Below are 13,466 nucleotides of genomic sequence, written 5' to 3'. Positions count from 1 at the left end.
TGTCTCCCTCCTCCTCTCCCTCTTCCTCTCTGTCTCTCTCCCTACTTTTCAGCTCCCTTTTTTCTGTTTTCTCCTCCCATTAGAATGTAAGAACCTTGAGGGGTTAGGGGTTGTCTCTCAATTTGTACCTCCAATATTCTAGTACTTGTATCTATGGCACTTAGCACAATGCTTAATAAATTTCCATTTGCTTTTTTATTTCCTTTCTTGTCTTTGTATAGCAGTGCCTAGCACAGTATCTATCATAAAACAGGAACTTAATAACTTCTCATCGACTGATTGATTGATTTTCATACCCAGTAGTGTAATTTCTCTTTCTCTTTCCCCCTTTAATAGCTAGTTCACTTTTGTTTTTGCATTTGTTTGTTTCTCAACATATAAATTATCACTTTATTTCATAGACATAACAAAAGACTAAATAAAAAAGTATTATAGACATCTAATTTGATGAAGTAGCTCACGTGTATTTTGACTGATATTATATCAAACCGAAAAATTATTTTTCATAGTTGTACCAAATTTTTTATATTAGTTTGATCTAACTGGTTACATTGAATATCTATGTAATTATTCAATTTTTCATATTTCTACTAAAATATTTTTCATAGCTGTCTGTATTTATCTTACTTGAGTTCTTGACGGCAAAGTATTTGATGTCTTTTTTAAGCATTGTAAGTAATGTATCTATTGCAATTTTTGCTGTTTCTGTTAGATATATAGAGGTATTGAATATTTTTATGAGGTTATTTTACATTCTATTTTCTGAACTTATTTCAACTAATTTTAAAAATTGAGTTCCTTATATTTTCAAAATATGCAAAAGTATCATCCATAGTTGGAACTATTTAAGCCATTCTTTGTCTATGCTTATTCCCTTTGTTTTTTTTCTTGTCTTCTTGATATAACTAACATTTCTGAAGATATATTAAATATTAAAGTTGAGAGTGGAAACTTTTGCTTTTCAAATCCTGTTCCTACTGGAAAAAATAAAGCCCCAAATCAATATACTTATAGTTTTCATATAAAATTAAAAAAGCCTTTTTTTACTCTAGAACATTCTACAAAACTCCATTCTTTGAATTTTAGTGCCATTTAATATGAATGGGTATCATATTCTAGCAAACCTTTTTGATATCCATTAATACAATCATGGCTTTCATGGTTTTCTTATCAACAAATAATCCTTATAATATGGGCATACATTCTGTTTGATAATAATGGTATTTTCTTCCTTCCTTCCTTCCTTCCTTCCTTCCTTCCTTCCTTCCTTCCTTCCTTCCTTCCTTCTCTTTCTTCTCTTCCCTTCCCCTTCTTTCTATTCTTACAAAATTACATTCTAGAGTTTTACCTAGGAATTCTCTTGATCCATAGTATAGACTTTAGTGTGCAGTATTAGATAGATGGTGAAATAACTACAAATGATCTATAGGATTATCCCCTATAGTTAGAGTTCCAGGTGGTTCGGGTGGCTTTCCTTCTCTCCTTCTGCTTTCCCTTACCAGTCACTACACATTGACCATACCATGAACTCCAATCCCTCAACCCCTTAATTCTCTGCCAGAATCACCTTCCCTGCACCCACCCCTCTTTCCTCTTTTCACCATATTAACCCCTTGGTGAATCAATTCAACTCTACATTGTCCTCTTCCCTTGATTTCTTAAGAGCCTTATCATATAACTTTGGGTCACCCCTACCATCCACAACCTTACCTCCTGTACTACTGAATGTGCTACTGAACATAGGTGGAGAAAATCATGCAACCATAGTGATTGGGTCCATAGAGAATTATATTACATAACCTTAACCGGGAACTAATTTCCAATAGACAATTCTTCTATATCTCCTTTATCAACTCACCATCTCCCACCTTCCAAACCTTTTTATCCCTCCTCAAACCTCCCATGATTCCCTATTCCCTACTCTCTCAGCTGGTACCTAGCTCTATATTTAGAGAAAAATTTGAGGCCATTCATCATGAACTCCCTCTTCACCCATTAGGCTAATTTCTTATCACTCAGGTGTCTTCTGACTCTATCTTGTCCTTTACCCCTGTCTTATGTGAAGAGGCATTGCTACTCCATAGCAAGGCTAACCCCTATACCTATACAACTGATCCCATTTCATTGTTTTCTCCAACAGATTGCCCCATCTCTCACTGTCCTCTATCACTTATCTTCAATCTCTTCTTATCTACATATGTCTATGCTATCACTTACAAATATTTCTATATCTTCCCCATCCTCAAAAAACTTTCCCTTGAATTTTCTTTCCTACTAACTATTGCCTTCTATCTCTTCTGCCTTTTTCAGCTATGTTTCTCAAAAAGACCATCTACAACAGGTGCCTCCATTTTCTCTCCTCTTACTCACTTCTTATCCCCCTACAATCATCTTCTAGCCTCCTCATTTCACTGAAGTCGATTTTTCAAATGCTACTAATAATCTCCTAATTGTCAAATTCAATGGCATTTTTTCAGCCTTCATTCTTCTTGATGTATCTGCATTCTTTGACACTGTTGACAACCCTCTTCTTTTTTGATACTCTCTTCTCTCTAGTTTTTTCATGAAATCAATCTAACCTGATTCTCCTCCTACCTGTTAGACCCCTCCTCATTCTCCTTTGCTGGATCCTCATCTAGTTCTAATGGTAGGTGTTCAGAGATTTTTATCTTCAGTACTCTTTTTCCCTCCTGTAATATTTCTTCTTACAAATTTCATAAATGCTCATTGATTGAATTACTATCACAATTCTGACTGTTCTTAAGCCTATCTAGCCTATTCTAACATCTCTGTTGACCTCCAATTTCTCATCTTCAAGTGCCTTCAGACATCTTGAACTAGATGCCCAATAGACTTCTTAAACTCAATATGTCTAAAACTGAACTCATCATCTCCCCACATTGTTGAGGGCAATACATTTTTCTCAGTATCTCAGGCAAGCAACATAGGTATCATTTCCAGCTCCTCACAATCTCTCCTCATTTCTAATTATTTGCTGCAGCTTCTCAATTTCATCTTTGTAACATCTCTCAAATATACCTCCTCTCCTATCATACTGTCACCACCCTAGAAAAGGCTATCATTACCTTGGTCATGGACTATTACAATTGCATACTTATGGGTCTTCCTACTCAAATCTCACCCCCACTCCAATCCATATTCTGTTTTGGGCTAACGTGGTTTTCCTGGAGGTCCAATCATGTCACTACTACCTCCCACTCAATGAACTCCAGTGCCCTCCTATTGCCTCAAGGATCCAATACAGAAGTCTCTATTTAACATTTGAATCTCCTTATAACTTATGCCTGCCAGTCTTCTTATACCTGTAATGCCATGCACGAGCAGCTTTTCAGAAGAATGTTACTGTGAACAGCTTTTAAGGTTCTGATTACACAGTATAGAGAACACTCTATTCCATAGCAAATCAAAGCAAAACATTCACAGAAAATCAAGGTACAGCATTCACAATATTACAATTTATCAAAGAAATATAGTATATAGTATTCACAACAGTTTATCATTAAAATGGCCACATAGTTCTCACCAAAGTGGTCACAATATTTAGAACAAAGAACAGTCATCTCAAAGTACAATAGTCAAAGTCTTCCACTCATGGGGCAATTAAGTTACCTCAATCAGTCACTTATTCAAAGTCTTCCACTCATGGGGCACACTTGATTAACTCAATCAGTCACTTATTCAGCAATAAATTACTAAGTATCATACACAAACCCTTTACCCCTAGGTCACTAGTAAACTACAATTTCATCATTACTCAGTACCCAGGGAGAGGTCTTTTCATCTCTACTTGGGGCCATTTCTGTTTAAGTTTTGTGACCAGTCAAACTTCTTTACTTCCTTGTTGATAGAAATTTTGCTTCAGATCACCCCAATCCTCACCTTCCAGGCCCATACCTTTCATGTCTACATTCTCATTACTTTGCTGTCTTTCTCCCATTAATTCCTTATCTTTAATGCTCCAAATCCACTTATTCCTCTCCTCCCTCAAACTCATTTGGATTGTTTAAATTCCTATTATTTTTTTTTATTTTAGTGGTCATTTAAATTTCTCATTTCTGACTTTTTGCATATATTTTATTTAGATAATTTATGCTGTCTTTGTTGTTTTGGCAAGTGTACATTGTTAAAATAATCTCTCTTAAAACCTCTCACTCTTCCTGGAACTTCCCTATATTTTATCCACTTCACTGAAATTATAATTTTCTGTTTCATAGATGCCTAGTAAAGTGGAAATATCACTGGACCTAGAGCCTGGACAACTAGCAGAGATTTGTCTCTTTTATTTTCTAGTTCTGTGATATTGTGCAAATGTTTTCAACTCTCTGAGAATATTTTTATATGATATTATCTACCTCACAGATTATCGCAAGGAGAATCCTTTGTAAATATTAAAGAATAACAGCCATGTGCACTAGCATTATTTCAATAGATAAATTATGCCATAGATTGTGGCTAAAGAATTAATGTTTCCAGCTTCTGTTAACTTTAGGAAATTATTTATTAGACTCTGCTTTACATATTTCTATTGTAAAGAAAAATCAGTTGAAAACTTTTACATTCTTTCCTTTGATTATGAGTTTCAAAGCATAACAGTAACATGTGAAGTGTAACTGCAGGTGTTCACTGTAAGGTGTTAATTATTCTCACTGAGGCAGATCATCTTAAGCTCAAATAAAGAAGTAATTAGTGCTTGCAATAGAGGTGTAAACAGGATGTTAACTGGTGAGTTCGCCTACTGATTTTTACTTGCTACAAACACACCCATATCTTCTAAACAAATTGTAAAGAACTTCATGAAAATATCTTATTTCTCAACAGAAAATATTATTATATTGTAAACAAATAAACTTTTCTGAGAAACAGAATTCCTTTGCTATGGGAGTTTCTTTTTAGCATTCTCCATTCTGTCTAGAATACCTTGGCTCACAGGCAGTATTTCTTCTCTTGCTAAAATTAATCTGATGATTATTCTCTTTTCCCCTATACAAATAGGTCATCTTATATACAACATTAAGAAATTTTTTTCTTTTGTCTCAGGATTTTAAATGGGTAAAAGATATAAAATTCGTCTTTGTCACAATTATAACATATAAATTGTCAATATAAACAAAAAAAAATGTACCCACTAGAATTCCTTAGTATTGTAAATGAAAAGTTATCAGTGTTTTTTGAGAAATGTATATGGTTCATATGTTACTGTGAAACTTTTTTCAGTGAAAGTAAAAGGTGAAGGTTCTTGGTCAAACAATAGGGTGAATATATTAGCAAAGTCAGTAATTCTCCTAGGTTTAAGCAATAACAGTTATCAGGCACACCTTGATAAATTTGGGCCCATCCTTAATTTGGACCTTCTATCTCTGTAGAACAGCACAAGCACTTATTACTACCTCCATTTTGGGGGTAGACTATTAACCAAACAAAATTAAGTTTCTACTATGTCCTAGGCCCTGCTCTAGGTGCTGGGGACACAAAAATAAAGAATGAAACCACCTCTTCTCTCAATGAGCTTAGATTCTAAAAGAGTAGAATAGAAGAACATATTTGAAGAGATAGACAAGAAATATAAGTAGAATCAGTACAAATAAGTGCAAATAAGTTAAATACAAGATAGTTTGAAAGTGAGGAAACTGGAAGTTAGTAGATCAGGAAAGGCTTCATGTATTTTATTTTTATTTATTTGCTTTTTGGAGGGCAATTGGGGTTAAGTGACTTGCCCAAGGCCACATGGCTAATTTTTGTGTTAGGTGTCTGAAACCAAATTTGAACTCAGGTCCTCCTGACTCCAGGGCTGGTGCTCTACTCACTGCACCACCTAGCTGCCCCCTTTTAAATTTTTTTTTTTATTTTTTGCTGGGAAAGGCTTCATGTAGAAGGTGATGCTTGAGGTGAGTCATAAAGGAAATGAGATCATGTGGGGTAGTGATGAGGAAGGAAGAAACTCCAGACATGGAGGATGGCAAGTGCAAAAGGCATAAAGATGAGAGATGACATGTTAAGTTTGATGTACAGAGAAAAAGCTAGTTTATCTTAATAAGAGTTATAAAACATATAGCCTTTATGGAGCCCTCAATACTCCAGACTACAGACTGAACTAGATTACATGCAACTGGAAAATATTTAATGAAGTAAATAAAAATAGAATAAAATAAAGATAATATGCATTAAAAAAAAAACTAAGAGTGACCCTCAGGTATCATTATGCATGCTTTGGTGGCTGCTTCTATTTGTTTGACACTACCAATCTGGATGATTGAATTAAGACAGAGTAATAATGTATGAGACTTGAAACATTGGTTGGAATAGGTTTTGAAGAGCTTTAAAAGCTAAATAGAAGAATTTGTATTTTATTCTAAAGACAATAGGGAGATAATGACACTTATAATATTATGCTAGAGGCATTTCAGATAAGTACCTGGGCCATCCAATTTCTATTGTATTGTTTCAAGGGGTGGGGCAAGTCTACATTTTCTCTGTTATTACTTTATGTTTAAAGTATTTTTGTTTCAGTAATAAACTTGCAAAATAGGAGAATTCTTAAAGACCATTTTCCTGATGTGGGAGAAAATGATATTGGATTGACACACAGCTAAAGAAGGAGCTGAATTTACTAGCTATTTTGGAAAAGACAGGACATGTTTATTTGTCCCAAAATATATTGATTAATTCTATCAAGAAACAGGAACTTGGTTGTAAGTCCATCAGAAAGGACAGGTTTTGAGCAAGAAAAAGAAATTCATTTGGATGGGAAATAAACCTTGGGAAATAAAGAAATGAATGTCTCTCATTAAGTGAGATCAGGTCTGGGGTAAATGCAAAGTGATCTGTAATCATTGTAAGGTACACAGTTATCAGGAATGGGGAATCTGAGGCCTCAAGGCCACATGTGGGCCTCTAGGTCCTCAAGTGTGGCTCTTTGAATTCAAACGTCACAGAACAAATCCTTTCAAAAATAAAAGGATTTGTTCTGTAAAATGTAGACTTGGTCAAAAGGCTGCACATGAGGACCTAGAAGGCTGCATGTGGTTTTGAGGCCACAAGTTCCCTACCTTTCTAGATAATCACATTTATGACAAAGTGAGGAGAAATATGTTAAAAGTTTATTGGCTTATAATCACTACATTCTATTCCCTTTTCATTAGGGAGTATAGGCAGTATTAATATAAATCTGAATTTAATTGGTACAACTTTAGCAAATGCCCTATTTAAAGGTCAAAGTATCCCCCTAAAAACACATCCTTGACTGTAAATGATAATTATTCTCACAACACACTACCAATATGTATATGGTTGTAATTATCACATTATTCCACAAAGCTATGATCTCCATAAGAAGGTATTATACTTTCTCCCTTTATTATCTTTGAACTGAAGAGGCATGAATTTAGGGAGTGAATTTAAGTGAGCTAATGAGAGAAAGAAGGTGATATACTGATATCTTGTCTAGGAAAAGAAAAAAAAGCAGTGGTAATTTTGTAGTAGGAAGAAGGTAAATGAGATATTCATGGGCTTGTTTAGTAAGAGTTTACTACAAAGACTGGCATTCAGTAAGTGCATAATAAATGTTTATTGAATGCTACCTTGACAGCCATTAAGTGTTTAAAATCATACCCACCCTCCCCACCCTCCTTCCCCTCCCCCCTCCCCCCCCTCCGCCAAGACCTCTAGATCTTGGTCAAAAGATTGCCACTTACCAAGGCAAGGATGAACAAACTAACAAATGGTAGAAACCAGAATCACCAGAGGCATCAATAGGTACAATATTTTCTAAGGACTACAATATTCTTTTATTCTACTGGAGAGTTTGGATCAATGTGCATATTTTTTTTCCATGCATTCACATATAATGCTATTGTTATTATATTTCAGCTCTAACCAAGGACATTGCAAAGCATCAATATGGAATGATAATTTTTATTATTCTCCATATTGCTTCTAGGGCTGCAATGGAGGGAACCAAATAGTCTTACTCACCTTAGCATTATGGGCTGATCCATTCTTATTTCATGAGGTAGATATCCTTAATTGGAGAAACTTACATGAATAGGTTAGTTAGTGCTATTGTATTAAAATGCCCAAGTGATGATAATCATTTTGCAAATACAAATTGAGCCATTTCTATTGTCCTAACCTCATTTAAATATATATATATATATATATAATTTCATTATCTGTGATTTCTCTCATGCAAAATTTTACTTAGTTTTACTGGAGGCAACCCTTTGATCTTGAAGGCTATCTCAACAACAATTGAATTTTGGCAAGTTCTAGCATATTAAGAAGATTTGAGTTTGTTTCAGATAAAAGACTAAACTTGCTTTCCAAGGCAGGCCAGTTGATGCTAAAATTCTTTATTTTTTTTAAGCAATCAGGGTTAAGTAACTTGCTCAAGGTTACACGACCAGTTATTTCTGAGTGTGGTGCTGAGAGTCTGAGCACGGGATTTGATCTCCAGGCAGTCCTGACGCTGGAGTTGGTGCTCTTACTCGCTGTGCTACCTGGCCACCCCGATGCTAAAATTCTTAGCCCACATCAACCCATGGGGGAAAAAAAAAAGAAAAATGCAAAGTGGCCTTCAGTCTCCAGTCATTTTTCAATTCTGGAGAGAATGATGGAATGGTGCAAAAAAGGGTAGAGGTTCACAAGAATCACAGTTCTCAGACAGTCTAGAAACCTCTTAGCTATTGTCACATTGAATATATTAAACTTTTGTCCAATGATCATACTATTAAAATAACTGAATTATGTAAGTCTTGACAATCTTGCTACAGATAAAAGCAGATAATGAACAGAAATTGTAGCTAAATGGAAAGATGTTTTCTAGGTTCTCCTTGAGAAGACCAGAAAAAAAAAAAACATTGTTTCAAGGGACATTTGGTCATCTCTTAATGTCGTTCTAATGATTAATACTTTCAAAAAGTCCATCATTCAAATACTTCAACTTTATCTGTCAACATTTTTTTTTCATTGTATGAAGAAGTAAAGACCTTCCATAAAAAACTCAGTATAGCCAAAACATGCTTTGATACTCAATGATCACACTGTTAAGATAGGCATAAATAAGTAGACAGTAAATAAGATATTGCACAATATGACTCAGGGGTAAGGAATGAGAAAGGTTAAGGTTTTAGACTACACAGAAGTCTCATTCCCATACGTTATGAAAACTTTCTTCAAGAAAATATCTCAGACACTGAAAACAATAAGTACTAAGTGACATTTTAAAAAAAGAATATATTGAGTCAATATTTAACATTAATATTTAATTAATTATATGTAAATATTATGATATTAAATATATTTGTTTTAAGGTATACATACATGTGTATATATGCACATTTGTGTGTATATGTATATATGCATATATATATTTTTGAACATCAGAAATAATTAGAAATGTTTTTACTCAATGATCCTTCCATTGTTAATATCATACAAGACATAAAATAGGGAGGTGTATGCTCACCAAATATATTCATCCAGGAAATGGAGAAGATCCCGTACAAAGACCAAGTCAAAAAGTCAGTCCCTATACTGGTTATGATGAGTTCCTCTGCATGTTTCTGTTTGTGGGAGAAATGGAGATTTTATTTTGATTGGATTGAGACATTTTAGAGGTTCTTTAAAGGAGATACATAATCATTGTAAAGAATCTGTTCTATCTGTTCACATAGGAAAAATCAAATGAGAAGATGCATTGTTTAGATAATTGCACACAGGTTCACAGGCAACCTGTAGAACACATATACACAAATGTACATGCATACATATACATACATAAATGCATGCTCAGACATACATGTATGTATATCCATATCTTTATATATAATATATACACAAAAGCATTAATACAATACGTGTATGCATTATATGTGTATTAGTGTACATAGATGGTACACAAATAGCATCTATATCATTGATATAAAGAACAAGCCTTGAGGAAATGCTTTTCACTTTTACAGATTAACAATTGATTTATGGCTTTTATTTTTAGAGAGCTTCCTGGGACATGAGAAATTAAGTGCCCTTACTTTGGGTCATCCAACCAGGATATTTCAGAGTCAGGACTTGAATCTAAGTTTTCCTGACTCTAACATCACACTATTTTCTATATCATTCTGCTTCTCCATCTGTCTGTGTGTCTTTGTAGGTATGTGCTGTGGGCAAATGTACATGCACGTATATGTACACATAAATATATGCATGAGTTGATGTATGTACATGGGTATCAACAATGTATATCAATAAAGTTAAACTGAACAAGTGAAGAAAATAAGGCAGATTGTCTTTAGAAAATTTTAAATCCTTTTCACTGACTCCATTTTTTTCTTTTTGAAATGAAGATCCATCTCTTAAACATGAATATTCTTTTAGAAAAATGTGACTGAGAATCACAAAAAAAATCAAGATTCATTGAAAAGATGCTGGACAGATGCATGATGAGCTTAAGTAGGATTTAAAGCCTTAGAGAGAAATAACAACCAAAAAATGGTGTGGCATAAAAGGATATCTAAAATAAATATATGGCCATTAAGGACATGTAAGCAGAAACTTTTAAATACTCCATCAGTTGTTGTTGTTCAGTAATTTCAGTCATATCCAACTCTTCGTGACTCCATTTTGGAGTGGTTTTCCATTTCCTTCTCTAGCTCATTTTACAGATGAGGAAACTGAGGCAAGCAGGGTTAAGTGACTTGCTCAGGGTCAGACAGCTAATAAATGTCTGAGGCCAGATTTTAACTCAGGAAAATTGATCTTCCTCACTTCAGACCCAGCACTCTATTCACTGTGACAACTAGTTGCACTTCATTGGTATCAATAAATATATATTTTGGTATCAATAAATGTTCAAGAGAATGCAAAAGAGGATTCTAAACCATTGATTGGCCCCCCTCTATCTTGGTCATGAATTAGAGACTCACAGGATGGGCAGGTATGGATGAGGTATCTGCATCACTGGAAGGAATATCCTCATTGATGAGAGCACAGAGCTATTGAAGTATGAGTAAATTTTCTAGATTTACTAGATTTACAGTCTAGATGATTTTCCAGTAAATATCTGAGAGCAACTAGATACTTAATGCCACTTTATTCTTTAAAAAAAAAAGCTATGTATATCTCTCAACATTTACCCATTGATCTATACATAGTAAGTCTTAATAAATGCTTATTAATTGAATGAAGGAACATTTAGGATTAATGTACAATTTAACGAGTCAACAGCCTTCTTAACACTAAATACAAAATCATTTTATAGGCAATGAAGGCATTTGCAACTAGGGAAATCAAGCAAAAAAAAAAAATTAACCCTTCAAGAGTTGAAGCCTGCAATGTGCTTTGCAGGGGTTCCAAGATGTGGAGGGATAGTACATTTCAAGCATTCAGGATAACCTATGCAAAGATATAGAGGTACAAAATGAAATGTCAATTTTGGAGAAGAGCAAACAGTCCAGTTTGGCTATAATATATTGTTTATGAGGTTAAGTAACAGGTGCTTCTTCTAAAGCCAAATTATGAAGGACTTCACATTCGACACAGAGGAACTTGTGACATTCTAGGGGCAATAAGGAGATTTTGAAACCTTTTGAATGAAAGAGTGAGTGATTTAGTCAGAGATGTCCTCCTATCACTTCAATAGCCATATGATTCACAGAGAGGGAAGACAGATGGATTGATTTGGAGGATATTGCAGTAATCTAAGAGAGAAGTGATGGAGGCCTGATCTCTTAGTTACTGTGAATGGAAAGGAGGAAAAGGGATATAAGAGATTCTGTGGAAGTAAACATCCACAAGACTTTGAATTGAATAGATATATGGAATGAGGACTACTGGAGGTGAGTAGGATTCAGGACTTGAAAACTTGGGTGAATGAAAAGATGATATGTCCTCAACAGAAGAGAGAAATTAGAAAAAGGAGTGGGTTTGGTGAGTAAGATGAATACTATTTTGGACTCACTGAGTTTGAGTTTAAATCCTATGTGACATCCAGGGAAAGAGAGAAAAGAAGAGAGGCAGGTAGAGGAGAGGTCGAGAAAGAGGGAGGGAGAGAGAGAGAGAGAGAGAGATTGAAATAGTGTTTTACAAAGTTTAAGCTGGCATTGGTTTGTAGGATTGGAAGAGTAAATGACTGAAGGCAGCCATCTGATGGAAGACTCTTGAAATAAATAAGATTAGGGTCAGTAAGGACCTAAACTAGGGTTGTGGCAATGGGAATGGAAAAGGTCTCTTTAAAAGGATTGTCAATACAGCAATTCAATTCAACATTAATTAAGCAAACATTATGTATAAGGCACTATTTTTGGTTTTGGGGAATATTCAAATATTGAAGTGGATCTGTGACTTTATCAATTTGGAAATATTCTTCCAACAACATAGATAAAAACTTGTTGACCCACACACCCAGTGAAATTCTCACCTATATTTTCCCATAAATTCACCAAAAAAGGTACACCTAACACGCTGGAGACCTTTTCATCTTTCTCATGATATTTTAAAGGTACGAGTGGATAGATTAAAGTGGGGAAATTCTTTAACTTCTCTAAATTTCATTTTCTTTTGTAAAACGGTGATACAATTGTTTATATGTCCTAATTTACAGAGATGTAAAATTTACAGAGAGAAAAGCACCATAAAAACCAAATCTGTCATTCTTAATTTGAATCATCAAATATTTTTTTTAAACACACATGTTTCAGGGAAGGCAGCTAGATGTCTCAGTGGATAGAGCATTAGGCCTAGAGTGAGGAAGACCTTATTTCACATCCTGTCTCAAACACTTAGTAGCTATATGACCCTGGGCAAGTCATTTAACCTCCATTTGCCATTGTCTAGTAGAGAAGGAAATGGAACCAATCCAGGATCTTTGCCAAGGAAACCCTGTAGTCAGTATAGTTCATGGGGTCACAAAGAGTCGGACACTTCTAAATGACTGAACAACAGCAATGTTCCAGGCATTATTATAGGCACTGAGGATGAAAAACAATGTAAAACAGCCAGATTACAGGAGGAATCTAGCCCCAGAAAGGAAATCACTCTTGGGGAAGAAGAGAGGATTCCTCTTTCCCCCAATTTCCCTATGTGGTCCATAATATTTTGAAGAACTATTTGACTAATAGAAGATACAATCACATCTAGAATTAACATAAAAATTTCTGTTTGTTGTTCAAACACCTTAATAACCTTGCCCCTGCCTACCTTTCCAGTATTGTTAAACTTTGCTCCATTTAATATACTTATCTCCTTTCTATTCCTCAGATAAGACATTTCATCTTTTAGCTCTGGTAATTTTCTCTGGCTGTCCCAAATGCCTGGAATACATTGCCTCTGCATTTCTGCCTGCGGGCTTCCCTTGTTTCCTTTTACATTTAACCAAATGTCCATCTTCTACAGGAAGGCTTTCCCAATCCTCTTAATTCTAGTGCCATCTATCTTTTAATCCTTTGATATTT

The sequence above is a fragment of the Petaurus breviceps genome, unplaced genomic scaffold (genome assembly GCF_028583685.1).
Source record: "Petaurus breviceps papuanus isolate PSGF00001 unplaced genomic scaffold, PetGlider_PUasm1.0 90734, whole genome shotgun sequence".
Classification (NCBI taxonomy): domain Eukaryota; kingdom Metazoa; phylum Chordata; class Mammalia; order Diprotodontia; family Petauridae; genus Petaurus; species Petaurus breviceps.
The sequence above is the reverse complement of the archived record's forward strand: the minus strand, read 5'-3'. Positions refer to the sequence as shown.